This window comes from Ceratotherium simum, chromosome 27 (genome assembly GCF_057802395.1).
Source record: "Ceratotherium simum simum isolate JZ-2026a chromosome 27, ASM5780239v1, whole genome shotgun sequence".
Lineage (NCBI taxonomy): Eukaryota > Metazoa > Chordata > Mammalia > Perissodactyla > Rhinocerotidae > Ceratotherium > Ceratotherium simum.
Window position 1 is genome coordinate 8,377,383 of NC_141926.1, and position 23,354 is coordinate 8,400,736.

At 43.2% G+C, this 23,354-nt stretch overlaps 1 protein-coding gene across 1 annotated transcript in view; it reads left to right on the plus strand.

The window, feature by feature from the left end:
- Positions 1 to 1,046: 1,046 nt before the first annotated feature.
- The window catches only part of KCNJ6 (potassium inwardly rectifying channel subfamily J member 6), a 264,544-nt gene continuing 242,236 nt past the window's right edge, over positions 1,047 to 23,354 (plus strand). Inside the window, exon 1 of the mRNA XM_014786922.2 lies at positions 1,047 to 1,428. The gene's annotated coding sequence lies outside the window, so the exon portion shown is untranslated. The remainder of the gene's footprint in view (positions 1,429 to 23,354) is intronic.

The following is a 23,354-nucleotide window of genomic DNA, read 5'->3' on the forward strand; positions in this document are numbered from 1 at the left end:
AGAAGGGGTGCATAGGGGAGCCTGTGAGGCGCTCCCTGGAATAACAATACAAAGCAAGTTAAAAACCGAAGGAGGGAATATGCGGTTGTCCAAGCTTGGCCAAGTCAACTTTGAAGGCAACCTGGGTTATGCATGAAAAAGGCCATCTTTTATCTCCAAGTGCTCCTGAACACAGATACCAGGGTGAGTGTGGGAGTGGGAGCGGGAGCAGCAGCGAGAACCCCGTCCCAGTTGCGGTGGACAGGACGGACTAAATGGAAGAGTAGGGTGCAAGCAAAGCCCTGGGGCGCAGTCCCTCCGCTCCCACCCAGCTGGTCGCTGCGCCCCCTCCTGGCCACGAGGACGGTGAGCGCTCCAGCTCCCGCGCCGTGGGCTGACTCTCCTTCATTTCGGCCCAGAGGGAGACCGCGACAAGACCTTCTTTCTCTTGGTCTCACAAAACCTTAAAGAAGGAGCCCCTCCAACCAGAAGACAAAACTGATCCCCCAGCTTCGGCTCTTTCCTGCTTTCCAGGGTGTTTTCCGGGAATAACTTACATTGGAGGGGAAAGGTGGGAACCGGGAGGCTTAAACCCATAAGGTTCCCCCAGCATGGAGCTTCCCACGTTGCCAGTTTCGTATTGGAGGGGTGAGGGTTGGCTTGGTTGTTTTCCGCGCCTGCTCGGGTTTGGGGAGGGTCGGTGGAGTGTTCCCCCACCTCCAACCCCGCCAACCTGGTCCATCCGGCGCGACAACGATGATGAGGGTGGGCGGCAGGTAGGCGTCTCCGGGTCTCCCGCTGGATCCCTCCGGGTCCCCGCCCCCTGCCTCTCTAGAGCCGGCTGTGTGGCCGCTTTTCTCCAGCGCGCGGCGCTGCGCTCACTTTTATCCTCGGAACCGCGTCGGTTCGTGCGGTGACAGCGGGGCTCAGCCAGTCGGCTGGAATTGAGTAGCATTCATTGAATCTGCGGCTTTCATGACGTCTCCCTGCGTGGTCCATCACTTTTCTCCCAGCTGGGGATTTTTTTTTTCCGCCACTCTTGCCTTTTCCCCCTTCCCTCCACCCAGTCTCCCTCCCCCGTCCCTGCCCAAACGCACACCCCTCCGCCCCTCCTTTGGACCCCGCGCCCAGCCCTCCTCTCCGCTCTCGGCCAGAAGGAGCCACTTTAAAGACGGCCGCACCTGGCCGGAGAGGTTGGGCAGGCGGAGGGGTGGGGATCAGCGGGAACGGGGAAGCCAGACCCGGAGCTGGATGCAACGCGAGGAGAATGGAGTCTCCTAACAGCCTCCCGGGGCTGATGTGAAATTTGACCATCTGATTCCAGTTTTCCTTTCCTTTTCTTTTTTTATTTCCTCCCCTCGCCATCCATCGTGTAGTGAATTATTAAAATCTTGCTCCGTTCCAAGAGAGGAGATCATGATTGAGTGAAACCACCCCGTCCGCAGCAAGGTAAGCGGTGCGCTGAGTTGCTCGAAGGCGAGAAGCTGGCATCAATCTGGGCAAGATGTTCCGTGCCCTCGGGTCCCCATCTCCCCCTCCCCAGTGTCCGCCGCCGCTGCATGCATCTCCACTCCGATGAGAAACATGATGCCCAAGTCAAGGGAAAGGCCAGGGAGAAGCCGGTTACATAACAGAAGGGAAATCTGTTTCATACGGTTTTCATTAGCAACTGAAAACTCGCAAGGGGGGCGGGGAGAGGAGGGGTCTGCATGCCCTGGGCTCGGAGAAATCCAGTCAGTTATTGCAGACATAATTTCTACAGCCGTTGGCAGAGATGAAATGCACTGATTAAGTGACAGGGACGGCTTGTGGTGTAGTCATTTACAGTTGGGAAAAGCCCATTGTCTTTGTGGTTCCTCTTTGCACAGAAGAGAGAGAGAGAACACGAGAAGGAGGTAAAGGAAAAGTGAAGGGTGGGGAGAAACAAGCAGAGAATGGGAAACAATATCTCCGAGCTGCTCTGTGTCAATAAAACAAGAGATGTGACATGATGACTACAAACAGTGAATAGGAAACTCTAAAAGTAAGCTGAATTATTTTGTAATTGGAAGAAAAGGAAAAAAAAGCACTCCAGATAAAATGAGATGTTTATGGTATTCAAGGGGTTGGATGAATCTGCTGACTTTGCTTCCTCTTGGGTGTATTTTCATTTGCATCGAGACGTTAAGCTTGGATTAGTTTTTAACAGATATAACATTAGCATTCCCCAAACCCAATAAAACCTTGGGTGGATCCACAGGTATATCTCTTGTACCAGCCTCAATATGGAGAGACTCTTAGGAGGAAACATATCTTAATAGAAACAGCCACAGAAATGGGGTGAGGTTAGTGGTGAAACAAAATACCAGAATTTTCCAAAGAATCCCGCCTCCACTCCCAAAAAAGGAAGAGAGGGGAAAAAAAATCTCCAGTGTTTGGGAGATGGATATTCATTATATGTTTAGAATGTCTCCTGCCTGCTTTTATCCAAAGTCTGATGGTCCCAGGGAGCCCCTACAGAACAGGGTGCATTGCCCTATTCCAGCTAGCACCCTTCCCTGCCTCCCTCTCTTCTGCTGGAAAACGGAGGAGGGGGATGCCCAGAAGCTGCTTAGAAAGAAAAAGGGGCTTGCTCCAGTCAGGGCTAAGCTAAGTGAGCTTCGCCCATTTTGCCTGGAGAAAGAGCTCGAGTCTCCATGGCGACCCAGGTGGGAGGGGAGAAGGCAGCTCCAGTTACAGAAATCGTTGGACAAAACTTTCCCAGCTCCAGGCCGAGAAATAAGCCAGCCGAGCGCCCTGTGGAGGGTCCCAGGGCATCGGCTCTGCCCATCTTCCTGCCGGCGACCCGCGAGGGGGCGCCTAGAACTGGCCTCTGCGCTGCAAACCTCCCAAACTTGCCCAGGGACCGCTGAGATGGTTGGGGCAGCGGGCTCCGGATTCAGCACCAAGGCCAGAGCACAGGCGCCGAGGTTCTCCCTCCCCGGTCGCTGCCCCAAGGAGCAATATTAGCTCCTTCTGTTGCAGGAAGTCAGTCAATCACTTTCTACAAAGGAAAGATTCCCTTGCCCTTGCAGAATCTGGATATCTGTTATCCACAAAATTGCGTGGGACAGAGAAGCTTGCAAATCGTCCATTTCACGCATGGCGGTGCATCAGAGTAGCTACTCAAAATTAAGAACACTGAAACAGCAAACGATTCTCGCTGAACTGAGAATGGAGAAAGATCCCGTCCTCAAGGGAGAAAAGGGACACACACACACACACCCCGATCAGTTCCTGACGAGAGTCGTCTAGTTTCAACGGAGTCCCTTTGGCTTCAAAAGCGTCCATTCATTCCTCACCCTCTCCCTCTCCTCTTTCACTTTTCATCCGGCATAGATGGCAGATTAAAGGTGCTGTGGGAGCACTCTGGTCCGTGAGACGCCAGCCAACCAGGTTCTGTCTAGGGGTCTTGAGACCCGGGAGGGTGGAGAAACAGTGTATTCTTAGTCCAGACCTGACAGACTCCTAAGCAGAGCTGATGAGCTCCAGGAAAGGGAAGAGGGTGTGTTAACCCAATGAAACCCAGTGACTGTACCTCCAAGCCCGAGTGTGTGCAGGGCAGCTACATTTCCAGGGTTGCTGGCATAGGAAACTGAGAGGAAGACTCACTTCTCTTAAGAGAAACAAGGAAGACACTGTGCAAGAGGGGAGGATTTATTATCATTCGAGTTCCGTTTCAACATTGATACCGGGAAAACAGGTAAGTCGCTCTCGCCAATTCTGTCTTCACCTTAGGCGAAGCTGGTCTCTGTCCTGCTCTCCTCATCTTTGGTCGTGGATCCCCACATCCCCCTCCCCCTGTAGTGATACTGATGAAGAAAAATAATAGAGGAAGGTGGCAGTGGCATTTCAAGTAGAAAGCTTTTAAGAGTGGCATCCAGGTGTTGCAAGGCAGAGTTTGAATTGCAGTTCCCAGGGTTTGGCAACTGCTTGGAAATGCTAACAATGCCTCTACAATATCCCTGGCTGCTTTTCTCTTATGAAGATGCACTTCTGCATGTGTGGTCTTAAGCTGCTGCTGGTTTGTTATTTATGAAGGTAAACAAGATGTTTCCTGGTTTTCCTTGCAGCACTTTCCAACTGTGGGCATGTCATTGCTTTCTAAAGATGATGTGTGCAGAGCTCTCAGGACGTGGTTAAAGCAGTGTGTTTGTACCTTCCAGTCTTTTTGTGTGTGTGTGATCACTGGTGAAGGCAGAACCAATCTATTTCAGACCTGAGTGAAAGGGTTTGATGTTACACTATTTCTTACATTTTAGTTCCTGGTGGATATTGACAAGTTTATCCATGGTTTAATTTACAGCAGAGTTGCTACCTATAGTAGAGAGAAGTGATGTGTGGAGTATCGTTAGGACTTATCCAAAGCAGCTGTACCCTGGCTTTGCTCCATCTGATATTATTAGCAGAAGGGAAGTAGAGGTTAGTTATGAAGATAAAGCCATGTAAGAATATAGATTATTAAACAAAGTAACGCATTTGTGAGTTCTAAAGTTCAACTTCTCTCAGGAATTTAAAAAAAAAAGATGGGAATGTAAATAATCTAGGTATAGGAAATTGCTCAATCAATAATCTTTAGTTCTGGTAGATTCCATGCTCATGTATTCAGTGCTAATTTACCCAACTAGGACTTGCTGTCTTCCTGGAAGGCTAAGTGCTGAGCAAAGTGTCGTTATATCCTCATGGCAGTCAATAGCATACTCAAAAATAATTGGTTTACCCATTTCAAGTAAGATTTGTTAAGGAAAGCAATTAAAATTTATCCATGTGCACTTGGAACCATTTTGTAATTTCTTAAAAAATCATTTTTATACCTCACCTTGGTATTTCTTAAACACGAGTAAATAATATATTCACTTGTACGACCCAGGTCTTTACTTAATACATAGGACTTACATAGGCTGTTTCCTTTGAGTGTACAAAAATGCTTTAATTCACTCTCATATTACTCTCTATCTTCTCACAAACTATCTCTACTTTACATGCTAAAAAGAAAATAAGACATGAGAATAGATGTTTATTAAGGAATAGAAAAAATTCATTGGAGATTAAAAATAAGTAAATATAGCCTTATGAAAGCTTAACCAACCCATTCACTGATTTTCACAGGTGGAAAGTGTTGCTTTCCTCAAGGGCCAAATGTTGATCATATGAATCTTCATGAAAACAAGATAAACTCTCTTTATCAAGATAGGCAGGTAGGCAAGATGAAGCTCTCCTCTTTCTCGCTAACTCTTCCTTAATCAAATGATATGTAAGTAACATGTAGATTAATAAGGGAAATGGACCAGAGAGGGTCAGAATAAGGGAAAGAAGGAAGGAAGCTAGGGGAAAAGGTACTTGTTTATTTTTATCAACTTTAAAGTGATGAGACTTTTCAAAGAAAGGTTTTTCCTTTTAATTCACTGTATTAGAACTTTGTGGTTGGTGGACTTGAGATGTTTAAATTCAAAGAATTTGGGTTTATAGTTTATTGAGATGGCATTTATTGTTTCTTTCCTTTATTTTCAATAATTGTCATTTAAGTACCAAAAGAGAATTGATTCACTCTGGATTTTTACAAAAGTATTAAATTTGGTAATATCAATAAAAGGGGAATTGGTAGTTAAGTTGAAAACTCATCAAGACACTTTTGTTGAATGAAGGTTTTCTCTTTAGTTGTAGTTAAAGTGTTGAGGGAGATAGAAAAATAAACTGCAGTCATTTGCAGTCCAAGTAAAAATACATTTTAAATAATTAGTACTAGAAACAATTAGGATTCTACAGAAAGGAGAGATCATCATAATTGCAGTTAGTGCTCTAATGCTATTCTGACTCTCCTCTGACAAAGTACTGTAATATACACATACTTGATATCATTTTATTAACACTAATTAGTAACACAAAGTTATTTCCCTCAAATAAAGAAGGACAATGTCCTTTGAAAAAGAATATTAGGTATTCCCCAAAGTGTAGCCTTGATCTAACCATTCATGCTAATTAATTGTAGATATTCATTTACTTATTTATTACTGAATTTGATAGTTATTTAAACAAAACCTCAGAGGATGATTTTGCTCAGTGCACAGTGTTCAAATGGACATTCAAATCTCTGTTTTGTCAAGCTGCATTGAGACCATCAATCAACTTTCCTACTTACAACCTATGAAAATTTAACCCTACATTTTAACCAAATGGCTATTTAATTCATGTCTTTACAGATGAACAGATTAATCTCAATAACCCCTTCAGTCTCACATTTCGCATTTCCTCGCTATGGCTGTGCTTAGGACCAGGGACCATGCAGTGCTGGTGGTTCTTCTAGTGAATAGATTGTAACTAATATTCACCACCAGTCATATTCCCAGTCACAGAGAAGTGGTTTCCCTGATGAAAACTTTACAAAATGAACAAGCAAGTGAATCTATAGGCAATAAGATCCACATCCTTGTCAACAATTGTTTTGTGGGACTAAATATGAACATATTATATGCAAATGAGAGACAAATCTATGAGTAAAGTTTGAATCTTGGTGCTGTGACAGTTTCCTCTTTAAATTTACAGGCACCCACTTTTTTCCTACCCAGGATGAGAATTGATTTTTTTTTTATGATGCTTTAAATTTCTCTCATATCATCTAACAGGAATTTGTGTGAGTGTGACAGTGCGCTTGGGAGATGTTGCTCAGTGAAAAAGAGTGCAGGCTCTGTTGTCTAACTAACTGTATTTGCATCAAGCTCTAGGTATATTAGTCAGCTTTTACTAGGTTTGGTGCAGTAACAGCAATCCCAACATCTCAGTGGCTTACAAAACAAAGGTTTATTTCTCCACCAAACTTCATGCCTTTGCTGGTCAGCAGTGGCTCTGCCCTGGTTTGTCTTCTTCATTCTGGAATTCAGGCTGAAAGACCAGTCTGATCTGGGACATTGCATTCTAGTGTCAGAGGGAAAGGAGAATGTCAAATTAAGCAATGGCTCTTGCAAGTCCTGCTCGGATTTGGCACAAGTTGTCCACTCACATTCCATGGACCAAAAACAAGTCACATGTCACACCAATGCCAAGGGCCAATGAGATGGAGATGTATATTTCTCCCACAGTGAGGCACTGCAAGTCATAACGCAACAGGTAGAGACATAGAACTTCTTACAGAGAGTAGTATTTGAATAATTGGGGACGATTGTATAACCCACCACACTAATTGTGTAACCTTGATCTACTTTAAGCTATTGGTTTGCTTATCTACAAAATGAAAATAATAATCATGTCTACCCCAGAGATGTTATGAAGATTGATGTGATAATGTCTGGCTCTTAGCAAAATGTCCAGCACAAAGTATGCACTTTATGAATAATAGATGCTGTTATTCATTTATTACGATGTGTCATTAAGTTTGGTCCTCAGTGAGGCGATGTGGACTGTATTAATTAGATAGCTGCTGCAGAAGAAAATCCCTAAATCTCAGCAGCTTAGCAAAATAGAAGATTATTTCTCATTCCAGTAAATCTACTTGGCTAATGCCATACAGGAACCAGGTATGGGATGATGGACACTTTATCATTTTTAACACCTGGCTTCCACGATCTCCTGAGTGTTGATGTCCAGCTGGCAGATAGGGAAGAGAGAGTAGATGATTATGCAGAAGATTTTTAATGATCCAGGCCTGGAAGTAATGCGTATCACTTCTGCAAATATTCTATGGCCATACCTAACTGCAAGGGTAGCAGGAAATCGTAGTTAGCTCTGTGTCTAGGAGGAAGGTAAACTGGTAGGGTGAACACATTTGAGTCTTTGGCATATATACCCAATGTTATACATGCCCATCTGGCTGCTTTAATATAAATGTCTGGCATCAAAGAAATATAGCCAGTAGGGGTCAAGAATACAGTGGAGCAGAGCAAATGGTTTACCCCAGTGGTGAAAAGATCTCTGGTGGAAATATTATTTTGTTGAGCCCTTGAATTGTTCTTTGGTAGTGTATATTTTTAAATAAATCAGTGGAGATCTTTGACTTTTGAAGTGGGTGTATTTGATGCTTACAAAAGAGATGTAAATCCATATTGTTTGACTTCTGGTAGCTGAACTGTTAAAGTAGACACAAAGAAGGAGAGCTGACTTCACAACTCATGTTCAGGAGCAAGTTTCTAATCCTGACAATTACACCCACATTGTGTCTAAGAATGCTGAAGAATTAGATGCTGTCTTCCAATATCTGGTACTTGCTGTTGACTAGCAATTTGCATTTTGCTTTGAATCATGTAAACATCTATATGTTAGACACATGCCCTAAGTTTGGGTTGAATTAATCTAACAGTAGTCCATGTTCTCCTGGAAATAGACCATGTAATTTGTAAGTAGTATTTGAGAACTCCTGCTTGCCTCAAGGAGAACAGGTACCCATGGAATCTAAAATCTATACCTTTTCACTAGAAGGGAGAGACGAGTTTTAATGCTAAACTTACAATTTAGAAAAGAGAAATGTCAGGGGGAGATATAAGAGAAAGCTATGAGGGAAAGAGCCAAAAGAAATATAGTGGTGATCCACAATGCTGCCAGCTCTCTCCTGTTTTTCCCACTCCTCTAACTTGGGTGCCAAAACCACAGTCCATTCATGCAGGATCCAAGGTTCCCAACCTGAAATAGTGAATACCACTAATATGCGTTAATCCTTCCGTGGGGCAGTTATACTGGATTAGCGAACTCTTGAACACTTTAAATATCTTGCCATTCCAAGGTGAATAATGTCTTACAGCGGAACTTCTGTTTAATGAAGAGAGTTTTTTTGAGGAGATGGTGTATTTCACTGCCACCTTCTATCATTTCCATCTAAAAGGGATATAACCCAACTGAGTCACGTGCAGAAGGGAGTAGTCAGAGTGGTAGGTAAGTCCAAACCATGTAATATAAGAAATTGATGAAAGAATTGGGGATGTTTCCCCCAGAGAATACTTGGGGGCGGGTACCTGATAGTTGTTTTCAGGTATCTTGATATTTGAAGATGAAAAAGGGATTGGAATTGTTCTGCTGCTCTCTAAGTGATACACTAGGACCTAGTGGTAGATGTTACAGGTGACGTATTTTGGTTCAACGTAAGAAGGAATTTTCTGTAGTCAGAGCTGGGTGGTGGTGATAAAATCTGTCCTCTGCATTTGCACGGCTCTGAAATCCCCATCACTGGAAAGCACAGAGAAGCTGGGAGAGCTAAGTAATGGGGTTGTTGTGCATGTGTTTTGAGTCTCTGACATCACAAAGCACTTCCAATCCCCATGAGGGCAGTGAAGACCTTCAGTTTCAGTCAACAAATCAGATGGCACCTCATCGCTCTATGAGGCCATGGTTTTGTTATTGGGTAACTATCATTTCTCTATAAAAGAAAGGAGTCACATTGCAACAAATTGACATTGTGGTCCATACACGAAATGTGTGGTCAATGAGAGCAGGCCTGGAACGCAGTGACCACATGACTAGGCTACAGGTCTATGGGATTCCCTACCCTCAGAAAACGCTTACCTTTCTGCTTTATGTTGTCAATACAACTCTACCTCAATCAATAGATAGAGAATGAAATATCTCATCGAAGCTTTTCACAGCACTCTGAACTTTCTGATTTGTAAATAGTTTCACGTTCCTTTCAGAGTCAGGATCCCATGACACATCAGCCAGAATACACTGCAGATTTGTAGACATCTCTTATGTGCAAAATATGGTGCTAATAATAAAATTCCTACTCTTAAGGTATCCAGTTTCAATAATAGGAAGGAAGGAATGGATCCCCTCCTTTTCTGCTGTGTCCTCAAGTCTCCCCAGTGAATACCCTAAATATAGATTCTCCTCCTTGAGTTTCATCAGCCCCCCTGGGGTGACCAGGCCCACCACAGTGAAGCATATAAGGAGAGAAGATACAAATAGGGAGGCAAATAAAGAACCTGTCATAGATGTGCTGCCATAAAAGGGATTCCTCCATCGGGAAGGAGGCTGAATTAGGTAGCCCCCTTTCTTATAAGCAGCTGAGGAGTATTGAGCCCCAACACTCTCGTGTCTCCTTTCTGGCCACAGGTGGGTGTATGTGGGCAGGAGGAAGAATCAGAGCTGAAGTCAGCTTAGGTCAGTGGTTCCCAGAGCGTGTCCTCAAATGAGCAGCAACAGCATCACCGTGGAAACTAGTTACAAATACAAATTCTCAAGACCCACTGAATCAGAAACTCTGGAGGTGGGGCCCACCATCTGCACATCGCCTCCAGGGATTCTGATGCACAAGAAAGTTCCAGAACCACTGGCTTAGGTTTTCGTCAAATCTGCTTTGAGGAGGAACTCTGAGACAGCTGCCCCTCTTGTAGGCTTCTTCCCATAGTGAAGACCTCCAAGTGTGTGCTCACTTGGCAGCCATACAAAGCCAGAGCTGGTGATAGAATGCCTGCCCTTATTTTCCGCTGCACAAACAGATCCAACCTGGACTCAGTGTCTAGGGGAAAAAGACAGTAACAAAATGCTTTTGTTCTGACAGATAAAATATGCACAATCACACCAAGTGGCAAAGATTATGGGCAGGAAGCAAGCTTCTCTGTTGCTCTCATTGTGTAAATAAACTGCTTAGTCTTTTAGAATTCCACTTAATCCTCCAGAAGTTTCCTAGTTCTTATTTGAAATTAACAGTCTCATCTATTATCCTTCAAATAAAAGACACTATCAGTGAAATAAGAATGGTGTACTCTCGAGAAAAGCCACATTACGAAAATTGAATAGAGGGCTTATCATGGAAAACCTTCATGCAGTCAAGTGAAGAACAATTATGGTTATATAGTGTTCACTTTTATTTAGAACATCTCTTGACCATCTGCATGTTTCCAGAAATTGACCTTTAATAGCTACACCCTGTGTCTCCATGGCTCCTTAGACCAGTCAGTCGACAAATCTTTAATGAATATTTATTATGTAAATAAGACAGAGGGAGAAAAAGAAAAAATCTGCTGATTCCAGCCTCAGAGGCATTAGACTTTAAGAAAATAAGAGGATCAATGAAACAATAATGTACAACTCAAAGAAGCATTGCATTAAATGAAAGAGTGCCAGACTTTAAGTAAGGGAGGGGAACATTAATAAAGGCTCGTGTCAGTATGAAACATCTAAGGATCTAGTGGAACGTGAAGGAGTCTTGGAAGAAGTAGGGTTCTGGTGGGGAAAGAGGAAAGGGAGTGTTTTCCAAATGAGGAATCCATGTGCATCTGGGGAGTATTGGCAGTGGGGCTTGATCAGGCAGGGGTATGGTCTACCATGTCATGGAAAAAACAAAGAGCCATGCGTTGACATGGAACTTGAGGTCGTAAATCTTTGAGAAGGAACTGCTTTGATTGGGGGTAAGGGGGTGGATACACAAGAGATTTTAATCTGGCAGTTCAAGGAGGACTTGAAAGGAAATGCTGGGGTCAACAGACAGCTGGATGCTGATAGGAAGGGAAGAAGACCGAAGCATGCTCACAGTAGTAAACTAGCAATAGAAAATGGCCCTGCTTTAGTGCCTTCGGTGGTGCTGTCATCAGAAAATCACTCATGAGCCAATAGACCAGGATCATGATGGATTCAGCCCAAAGAAAGCTCTAACATCGCACTCCATGCACAAGAGGTCTTGCACGTGACCACAGTGCAGATGTGGAATGTCCAGCTTGTTCCAGTGAATAAACAACTCAGTTGGGGAGAAGGATGAGTGAGGGTTGCAGCAGTGAGTTAGAGCTGAGGTTAGAGCCACGGCTTATTGTCACCTTCTAGTGCAAGCAATTGGTTGCCAGTGTCTTAGAGCATACCTTTGGGGATTTGTCCTTCCTGAGGCTCTGTGGGGGACAAGTGTGCACAGGGTTATGAATGGGATATTGGTTAATACTGAAGATGATGGGACCATTCTATTTTGCGATATGGAGCAGAGAGGAGACAGGACTCTTTTCTCATTCACAAAAAGAGTGTTGCTTGATATTCATCTCATCATCGTTCCAAGTCATGTATGTCAAACTACAACATTTTCTCTGCCCGTGGAGAAAAGCTCGCTTAAGTCTTTATGGAAGTCTCTGGGGATTTAGCCTGGCTCTGAAGCACATGAATGGAAGCCCCAGGAAACATGGAGTCTTAGGTGAGGCTTCTCAGTACCTGTCACTAACCCAGAGCTCCCACTGAGTTACCACCAGAGAAAATAGAAAATGGGCTAAGTGGACCTGCCTTAGTCTGAGAATGCCTCAAAGATATGGCGCACTTCTGCACAATGTGAGGTGTGGGTCAGCTCTAAAACTGCGAAATACATGAAGATCATTTTTACAAGACCTCAAAATAAAAATAACGAGCTAAAACACCTTGATCTCAATGAATTTTTATTTTTCAGGAACTAGTTTATTTGGCTTGCACCATTGAGATAAGAGTCTTGATTCTTTGTCCCTATTGAGTGCATAAGTGGAGTTTATTTTAAATTAGCAATGCTGAATCTTTTGTGAGACTTGGCTCTTGTGGGGAGAACAAAGAGGTCACATTGGGCACAAAGTTAGTAATGGCTATTACATGGGGTTCCCGGATCAGAAAGTATATCTCACCTGAAAATTCCTGGTTATAAATAATTACCAAAACTGTACCAAAGTCATCCACAATAGCCCACCCATAAAGTGTGTAAAACCTGGATTTTAGAGCAATGGATAGAGAAGATGACTCTGTGGTTATAGTGACACACAAAACTAGTCTGGGATAGGAGAATTTAATTGAAATCTACCAATCACTTTCAAATAAACCTCCAATTTTTGTCACTAGTTAATAAGATTTTCTTAAAATAAGCAATTGTTAAACTATACTAGACTTTTTTTGGTTACCCTCAACCAATCCAAAGTAGATTGTCCTTTTATTGCAAAAGAAGGATCAGGAGGCTATTAGGACTGAGGATAGACCCTTGGTGTCCTTGTGAAAAATTGTAATACTCATTTGACTGCTCGAGCTCTTGCAATGTGCAAGTATTGTTCTAGTTCATTCCTTTCTTCATGTGAGGAATCTGGACTCCAGTTTCTTCTTTCTCTGTTAAATTTCCAGATGAGCTGTTGGTTTTGCTAAAATAAAGCAACCTTGGATATGTGGAGGGCAGTCAACAGAGCTCTCACCTAAGTGACAAGCCCTGGCTTCTTGACCCATCCTGGCTTCTTCTCATGCCTGGTTTCAGACATAGTGGACCTGGTTGAGTCATCTGTGCTTCATATTCCAACCACAAAACAGATCAAATCACTCTGTGCCCTTACAGCACCCCCAAGATTTCAATAATGACCAATTACTTGAGAAAAAACAAGAGAAATCCCATCGAGCTGACAAAGAAAGGAAAAACTTGAGTAGATCCTGGAAGCCCTTAGCACAAGAGAAGAATCTCAGACAGTGAGAGGGGGAAAGGACAGTAGTTTCTAATAAAGAGAGAGAGGGAGAAAATGGGCGTGAGATGTAGACAAGAGGGCCTTGCTGAAATCAGAGCTTCTGACATCCTGGAATAAGTTTAAAAGGGAGGGAGGGTAATTTCTTTGCTGTCATCTTAGAGAAAGCAAAAGGATATACTAGGTGACTCCTTGAGTTATATGTCCAGGTCACTAAACTTGAGATGTCGATTCGAGTATGTTTGAAAATGCCGCCCAAATTCAAAGTCATGTTCTCATGCTTGAGATTTCTCCCTCTCACTGTGGGCACTCTCCGTGCTTCCTGGCGCAGCCACGTTATAGGCTGATGCATTCCTGCATGGTTTACCTCCCTGCCAGGTCCAACACCCTCACCGACAGGGCTAGACCTGGACATTGCTGCACTCCCTCTGTGACTGCAGAGAGCCATTCAATAGACGGTGTTTGAATAATGTTTCTAAAATGCCTAATATACTCTGATTCCAATAGAACTATTGGAAACTATTAAAAAATAGCTTCCTTTGGAAAATGAATACAGACTATTTTATTCCATGCAATCAAACTGCAGCCATCTCTAAAAGTTCAGCGAGGACCCGCTGAACAAGAAATAAAGCACCCAAATTCTATATATGGAGGTCAGAGGGCAGACGTAAGAGGAAAAGAGCTTTTTTCTTCTCTTAGTAATTTTTGCTAGTGAAAACATCCATCTTAGATGTCACTCAAACACAACTTTGAGTGATGGAGATAAAGGGTGTGTTTCAGATGGGACAAGGTGAGTAACATTCACTTCTCTGAGTCATATAGAAATTGGAGCTCAGTCATTTCTGGGTCATTGGTTTCTTTTTTTTTTTTTTTTTTTTTTAATTTTTTGTTTATTGCAGTAACATTGGTTTATAACATTGTAAAAATTTCAGGTGTACATCATTGTACTTCTATTTCTGCATAGATTACATCATGTTCACCACCAAAATACTAATTACAACCCATCACCACACACATGTACCGAATTATCCCTTTCACCCTCCTCCCTCCCCCCTTCCCCTCTGGTAACCACCAATCCAATCTCTGTCCCTATGTGTTTGTTTATTGTTGTTATTATCTACTACTTAATGAAGGAAATCATACGGTATTTGACCTTCTCCCTCTGACTTATTTCACTTTGCATCATGCCCTCAATGTCCATCCATGTTGTCACAAATGGCTGGATTTCATCGTTTCTTATGGGTCATTGGTTTCTAACTTGTTAGTGTTGGTATTTTCCTTCCGGGTTGCTTTAAAGATCTTCAAAACCTAAACCCTGTGCCGTTAGCCAAAACCACATTTCCTTTCAAGAAACCTGAGAGATTGGAGTTAGCTTTGAGTCATGAGGTTCTGTACGATGAGCTTTGACAGACGCTGAGCTCTGTTAGATGAGTTATTTAACTTTTTTATATATCAGGTTTTCCAGCTGTAAAATAGGGATAATTTAGGGAAATATACTCAATAAATTAGTAAGCTATTTTTTCTATCCCCTCCTTCTAAGAGGATATGGAAAATTATAATAAGCAATTTAATGAGTTTACACTTTTTTAAAATGCCAAATGTACATGTTCAGGAGGCAGATGCTACTTACAGCTTCATTTGTAGACCTTTAAAGGACCAGTAAGTATACAGGCAGAATAATGCCCAGAAACACTGTGGGCACCCACATCATCAAAGACTGAAATGTGTCCAGCATGGCACACTCACCAACATAGGAAAGTGAGCTCATGGCTTAGAAGGATTTTTGAAATCCTAACAATCTTAGGTTGGAATTCTTTTTACTCCAGGGTTGAATAGATAATCCAAACAATTCAGTTAAACCAGACCACCCCATTCCTGAAGCACCTTCAATCATCAAAGTGTTCCAGCAAAGTCAATACTGAATCTTGTGAGTACAAATGAGCTTCAAATTGCATGTAGGCTTATGTGCATGGGTGGGGCAAGCTCTCCGCATGTATATCTACATAGCCATATAGTTACATATGTAGTTTCCCTACAAGTGGCACTGTTCAGATCCACCCTGGTGAAACTTCTATCAATAGGAATGTAGTGAAAGTGTATCTTGGGTTGGCCTGACTTCTGGAAACCAATCTTCTATCTCTGAGATAACACTTACCTCTAAAGCAACTTGTCAATTTTAACCCTCTGGTTGTTTTAACATTTCTACAAAGTAAGGAATGTTTATAGCTAATTCAGAAAAGTAAATAAATTTTGACATTAATGAAGCCTGTACTCATACAGCTTGACTAAAGATAATAAAATACAGTCCATTTATTTTACTTGGACATTTCTCATTTATTCGTTGCACAAGTAAGCTATATTCAATGTAGAAACGTGTGAAAATTCAAATAAGCTAAAAAAAAATAGGAAGGGAGGAAGGAGGGAGGGAGAGAGGGAAGAAACAGCACAGACGGGAAATATATGGGTTTGCTTACATTTTGTAACTAAAATCAGACCATCATATACACTATTCTGTGGCCTGCTTTCCTTACCTGATGGTACATCATTGACTTCTCTCCAAGTCAGTAGCTATGGGTGGGCGTAGATTTCTTTGGCCTCATTTCCTTCTGCTGTGAGCCTCACTCTCCACACTTCAACCACCTTGCTGATGGCTCCCGGTTGTTCCTTGAACATGATAAGTAGTCACTACATCAAGGCCTCCCTGTTTCATATGTCCTGAATGTTCTTCCTCCAGATTTCCATTTCTTCCATCAAATCCTTACACAATTGCCACCTTCTCAGGGAGGGCTTCCATTACCACTCTCTTTACATCTGTGATTGCCTAGATCCTCCACGCTTCTCCACCACACCCTCCTTCCCTGATTTAATTTCCTCCATGGTATTTGTTCTCTTCCAACATGCTGCGTAAATTAGGTGTTGATTTTGGTTATTTTCTGTCTCCTGCAATAGTTAGATATAGATATAGATGAAGAGATTTATTATAAGGTATTGGCTCATGCAATTATGGAGACTGAGAACTCCCATGATCTGCTGTCTACAAGCTGGAGACCCAGGAAAGCTGGTGATGTAATTCAGTCCAGGCCCGTAGGTCTGAGAACCAAGTGAGCTGATGATGTAAATTCCAGTCTGAGGGTAGAAGAAGATGAGATGAGATGCCCAGCTCAAGCAGTGAGGCAGGAAAAAAACAAGCAAATTGCTCCTTCTTCCACTTTTTGTTCTATTCAGGCTTTACATGGATTGGATGAGGTCTACCACATTGGGGAGGGCAATCTACTTTACGGAGTCCACCAACTCAAATGCTAATCTCATCCCAAAACACTCTCATAGACCCACCCAGAAATGTTTATAATCTGGGCACCCCGTAGTGCAGTCAAGTTGACACATAAAATTAACTATTGCATTGGTGTATTCCTAGCATTGCAAACATCGTCCAGCACATAGTAAGTAGTCAATATTGTTGAATAAAAATAGAATATCATTGGCTGCACTGTAAGTAATTCTAAAGCACGTTTAGTGTGTATTTATTACCTCCTTCATTTGGGACATTTGGGTTGTTTTCCTTTTTGTGTTGTCAACACTGCTATTATAAACATCCTACTCACACTGTATCTTTGTACATACCATGTTACAATGTCTCCTTAGTATAAAGTATGATAAATGTAATTACTGAGTAAAGGGTAGGCACTTTTTTAAAGCTTTTGTTGTATTTCACCAAATTGCCCTCCCGAAAGGCTGCATCTATTTACATTCTACCAGAGACCAATAAAAGAGCACTCTCTAACCCACTGACCACATAAGCAACCTAATTGGATGCAAGGATGTTCAAAGAAACTGGACCAGGTCCTTCTCAGCTATGAGAACTGATGCCCACTTGAGTCACTCAGCCACAAGACTGGGCCAATTATGAAGAAGGAATTCTAATATCAGACATTGGGCAAAAACTTTCTTCTGGTGGAACTCATATCGTATGAGTTTTCAGAAATAATGTCCCAGCCATTATAAGCCAATTGATTCTCACAAGAACCCAGTAAGGAATGGCTCACGCTGTTGTCCCGTTTAGTAGATGGTGAACCAAAAGCCATGTACACGTGGTAGGTCATGCAAGATAACCAGGGTTTGTAATCAGAATCAGCAGTCCTGACATCTGGCCTTTAACTCTTCTCACCTCTGCTCTTTCAACAATCTCCCAGACTCCTTTAAGATCCACTCTTCAATCAGTATTCAAGCTGGCTGTGAGTATCCAAGATGTGTTCTTTAGAAGAGTTTTGTGTGTGTGTGTGAGGAAGATCAGCCCTGAGCTAACATCCATGCCAATCCTCCTCTTTTTGCTGAGGAAGACTGGCCCTGAGCTAACATCTATTGCCAATCCTCCTCCTTTTTTTCCCCCTTTTTCTCTCCAAAGCCCCAGCAGACAGCTGTATGTCATAGTTGCACATCCTTCTAGTTGCTGTATGTGGGACACTGCCTCAGCATGGCCGGACAAGTGGTGTGTGGATGAGCGCCCAGGATCCGAACCCCGGGCCACCAGTAGCGGAGCGTGCACACTTAACTGCTAAGCCATGGGGCCGGCCCCTAGAAGAGTTTTTTAAGCAAGTTAGCAAAGCTGTGCTAGCATAGTAGCTTCTTGAAATACAGTTATAATTTTTAGATTTTAGGGCAGAATAGAGAGGGAAGTTGGGGAAAGAGAGAGAGAAAGAGGGAAAGAGAGAGAAAGACAGAGAGAGAGAACAATCCAGCTAATGGCAGTTTCTTACCAATAGCTTCCGTAGTCTACTTGGCCATATTTCAGGACCAAAACGGTTTTTCCCTCTGAATTCACAAACTATTATTAGTTTGTGCATGGGATATCAGAGGTATTGGAAGAAATGAGTTGTTAAAATACCTATGAAATTGTATCACAAACTAATAATAGTTTGTGAATTAGCAAGAATATCATTAAAGAGATGTCAGGATTTCTACTGAGATTATACACAAAGACAAAAATCTCCTCTTTGCCGCCACCATTCTACCCCAATCCAGGAGCATCTCAGCTTAATATTTCTCCATAGACAGTCATCTCTCCTTTTATTAGCTGATTTCCTCTTTAAAGCATAAGAAAAGTATACTCATCAGAGGGTGAAGGTTTTTACTTCTTAACATAAGGAAAAAAAGTTTTGATTTTTTTTACTATTAAGATTTTTACCTGTCGTATTTTAAAACATTGAAAAATACTTTCTTGTCAAAACAGGATAGTTGAAAGTTTTGTCTGCATTCAAAACTTCACCAAAGAAATAGAAAAGCGATGACAATCGTCATTAACATCTATAAATTATATGTGAACTAATAGAAAAAGAAATCTCTTTCCTGGCTACGTCTTTCACTTTTAAAAGATACAATTTCATAGGTATTTTAACAACTCATTTCTTCCAATACCTCTGATATCCCATGCTTTGGCATTAGCCACATTTTACAGATGGGAAGACAGCTCAGAAGGAAATGTCTTTTAAGCCAACTCAGCAATGTGTGAAGTTTGTGGATTCTAATCTGTAACTCTATGCACCATCAATAGCCTTTCTCGAGCAATCAGAAAAAAAACGGTAACACATTATCAGCATTTTTAAATTTTTTTTAATGAAATCCACTAGGAACAACTCTTGAAAGTCACATTGCAGTGGCCCATCTGGAATGGAATTTTCCGTGAACAGTAAAGACTCTAGAGCCGATCTGATGACCACTCAAATGAAAAACAACAGATTCCGTGGATACCAAGCTAGAATCAGCAACCAAAGATACTTGGACAAACAATGCTCTAGGACACCCTGGGTCAGCCCAGCCATACAGCTGTAACAGGTCTGTAGTACCCCACTCGTACATCTTCAGAGCCTTCCATGTGAACTAAAAGGGCAGCCAGGATTGAGAACCCACAATAGCAAATATCACAACCCAGCATTCAAGGTTTGCTTTAATGACAATAACAGGAATCTTCCCTTATACTTTCTCATGAGCTCCAGCTCAGGAAGTGCTGTCCCATCTGTCATCTCATTTGATCTTCACTCCCTCAGCAAACAGAAGTTGGGTCCTACTGGGTCCTAGGCGCTGTGATAAGGCTCAGGAACCAGCTGAGAAGGGCTTTTCATACTGATGGGTGGAGCAGAGTACCACAGCTGCAGTGCTGGGGTTGTCCCTGAGATGGGTATGATGCAGCTGTGGAGTCTGCACAGATGTCTGACGGAGCCAAGGGTTAAAAGCAGAGCTGTACTCCAATGAACACAGGCAATCGAGATAGCAGTGGGGAAGGACATAGGCTTGGTGGGATGAGGGAGCAGTGTGACAAGGAGGTGCAGCCCAGGGAACAGGTGTGAGGAGGTGGTGAGGGACCCGGTGCTCCCATACCAGGATCTTCGATCTCATCCCAGTGGGGAGCCAAAGCAAGATTTTAGACAAGGCAGTGGAACAAACAACTTTGCTCCTAGACAAATAATCATTGTGTTTATCCAATGGTGATGTCAGTTGCAATACTTAGTTTGTCAGTAAGATAGGCAGTTGTGATATAATAATAATAATATATATTATATTAACACAGAGAGTTTATTTTTTAGAGCTATATTATATTAATAATAGAGCTTATTTTTAGAACTACCATTTCCTAGCACCTCCAGCTGGCCCCATCCCCTCAGAAACCATACCCAGGAGGCAGTTTCTTTGTGATCTACATCTAAGGGCTTCTTACTGGGCTTAAGTGTGTAAGGAAACATGCACATGGTGGTTTAACGTGAGCAGCGCCCTCGGCGTGGTGTGGCAGGTCATTCCTCCAGCCATGGGCAGCACTGGCCCGGGCTTCCCTCTCCCCATCATCAGGGCTTGAGTTTGGCTCTCATCAGGAGAGTTACCGTCCTCACACATTCCTTTGACTCACTTAACTGTTCTTCCTCCTTGCTGGGCAGCACCTTGGATAGCGCCGAACACAGAGACAGGATGGGTCCACACCCCAACCAGGGGTCTGCAAGGTGACGGTAGAGCAGGCCTCCTTTCAGAGCTGTCTGCAAAAGATTTTTGAAGCCAAAGTAGCCTCCTAGAGTGGAGAAGACCTGTTCCTCCCAAAAACTGTCAGTCCCTGCATTTAGACATTCTGTTTAAATCCCTTAGCAAGGTGAAGCCACAGAGTTGGTTCCTGCAGGCGAGTCTCCAGCTTCCACAGTAACCAGATTCCCTCCTGGCTCTGTGATTCATCCCAGCCCACTGGCCCTCCCTCTGAGAGAGCCTGGGCAGTGGTGCCTCAGCTCCGAGATGAATTCCCAGCGGTCCCAGCGGCAGACACTAGTCACTTCTTTCCCTTTTTGAAGCTCAAGTGCATTTTCCGAGGCAAACCCTGGGCTCCCGGCACTGTCTTTGCTCGCCTCTGTTTTGGGCAGGGATGTTATCTGCCAGCATGGTGTTCCCCACTGCCACTGGGGCCCAGCTTTATTCTCTACAAAGGCTGTCAGCTTGTCTGCTCCCCTGACAGACGCTAGCTCCTGCCAGAGAGAAATCCTGAGTCTTCCGTCAAGGCTTCAGATGAGTGTGTTCACCCCCAAACCCACATGTTGTCTTCCAGTCTCCTCCAGGACACAGCAGGGCAGGGTTCTGCCCTCTTAGCCATACTGCAGTCTCGAGATTCATCTTGAGGCCCAAGATAGGTCACCTGTGCATCTTCAAGGCCCACAAGAAAATGCATGTCCCACACCTGGACACCCCAGCCACCATCTAGCTAAGGCACAACCGAACCCCGCTGTCAGGCCGGTGAGAAGCCCCAAGCCCCACACAAGCCTCATTGTTTCAAATGAAAACAGGCATGTGAGGTCACTGGCCATCACCAGTGCTTCAGAAACACCAGCCGTTATCAGGGCCAACAGATATTTATCAGACTTTTGTGAGAAACGGTCCTGATTTTAGGGGTATGATTTCACCTTGGGAACACCTGAGAAACTATAAGATTCTACATTAAGGCTTCACCTAGTATTTCCATCTTTCAACTAGGGAACTGGAACAGGGGGCATCACTGTCAGGCTTTTGGTGGGGGGGGTCTCTGACGCCCTTTGTCTCTACCTCACAGCCTTCTGTCCCTGATACCTTCCTTCCAATTCCCCCGCCCCCTTACAGAAGCAATCAGAAGGACCATGTACTGGAAAGTCCACCTCTCACAGGGTGGGAGGGATGGAGACAGAAAGGGCTGTGCATTTTTAACTATAGGCGCTGTTCAAAGCATGACCTCCAGAGGGTGGAAGGGGCAGCACCAATGGAAGGTGGGGGGTGTTGCCTAGAGGGCGCAGAGATGTTGGGTCGTGGGAGGGGGTCATGGGGAGAAGAGTTACTAAAGCAGGGATGTCTTCTTCAGTCAGAAACAAAGCTGGGTGTATTCAAGAGTCTGGTACTGCATCCCCACTAGGAGCAGACTCCCCACAGGGGCCATTAATGGGGTTATATTAAGACTACCTGCTCCCCACTCTCTCCTGCCTGATTCTCGGCCCTTACCATTTTGGAGCAGCTCAACCTGGTGGCTCTTGATCCTCAGGGTCTTTGAGGACAAAGCCATGTTGCCTTATGAACACTTAGGTAAAGCCCTTCTCTTACTCATCTCTAAATACCAGGACTGTTATTTGGATTTTAGAAAGAAGCTGATCTGCTATAACAGGGAAGTTGTGTGTATTTTTCTTCCTTGCTTGGCGCATATAATTTTAGTTAGAAAACAGTAAATATGACATTGTGAGCATAATTTAAAAATAAAGTGATAATATCTAGGTTCTTTTTCTTTATTTTGGCGAGGAAGATTCACCCTGAGCTGACATCTGTTGCCAATCTTCTTCTTTTTGTTTGAGGAAGACCATCGATGAGCTAACATCTGTGTCAATTTTCCTCTATTTTTTGTTTGTGGGACGCTGCCACAGCGTGGCTTGATGAGCGGTGTGCATGTCTGCGTCCGGGATCCAAACCTGTGAACCTGGGCTGCCGAAGCGGAGTGCATACACTTAACCATTACGCCACGGGGCCAGCCCCTCTAGGTTCTTTGGAAAACGTGAAATTGGAATCATCACTCCCAAGTTAACAAAAGAAATTTGGAGAAAATGTTGATCTAGTGATGGTTTTTTTTCCCTAAAACTATTTTACTTATAGGGGATCCAAGAGTGGTGTCAAAGGTTGTAAGCCAAATTTTCCAGGCAGGTAAGTTAATATTGCCTGTGGGAGTTAAGAAGTACAAGTGTTGATTTTGTGCTGTAAAATGCAGATTCTGACTCATTAGGTCTGAAGCAGAGCCTGGGATTCTGCATTTCCAGCCAGCTCCCTGGTGATGCTGATGCTGCAAGGCTATAAGTAACTTTCACTTATTTGCTTATTTGCCTCGTTTCTTTTATGAGTGTAGACAGACATCAAGGAAGGATGAATAAGCTTCTAGAACTGAGCTTCCCAGCCCATCCCTTTTATATTGTTTTCTTTTTTTCAAATGGTTAAGCAAGAATTATAAGCCTTCCTGAAGTTAAAAAGTAATAGAGGATGACAGGGTTTTGATTACACCATAATTTAACAGATCATTTTAAGATTTCAGAGGGCATGATGTTGGAGAGAATCCAAGAGAAGAAAGGGAAGGGGAGAGGCCAGCATTGAGCTCGGCTTGTTTGTGTCTATTTTTGACATTGCTCTGGGTTATGTATGTGGCGTCTCTCTGCCAAAGTGGATTACAGGAACTCGGAAGAGGTTATTTATTGACGTAGTTTAGAATTAAATTCTACCTTTACCATCTTTTTAAAATAACCATCTGTAAATGGAAGGACCAAGGAAATTTCCGCTGCTGTCCTAGGAATAGAATTTAGAACCCAAGGTAGTGCTTGTTGGATGGAAATGTCAAAAAGCAGCAATTCGGAATAAGAGAGGGCAGTCGGCAGAGCAGAGCAAAAGAAAGACCTCACTCTGCCATCGGTCACAGAGCCCACAGGTTGCCATCTATACAGGGTGTACTGGAGAAGGCTCTGACCAAAGAAATCTACACTT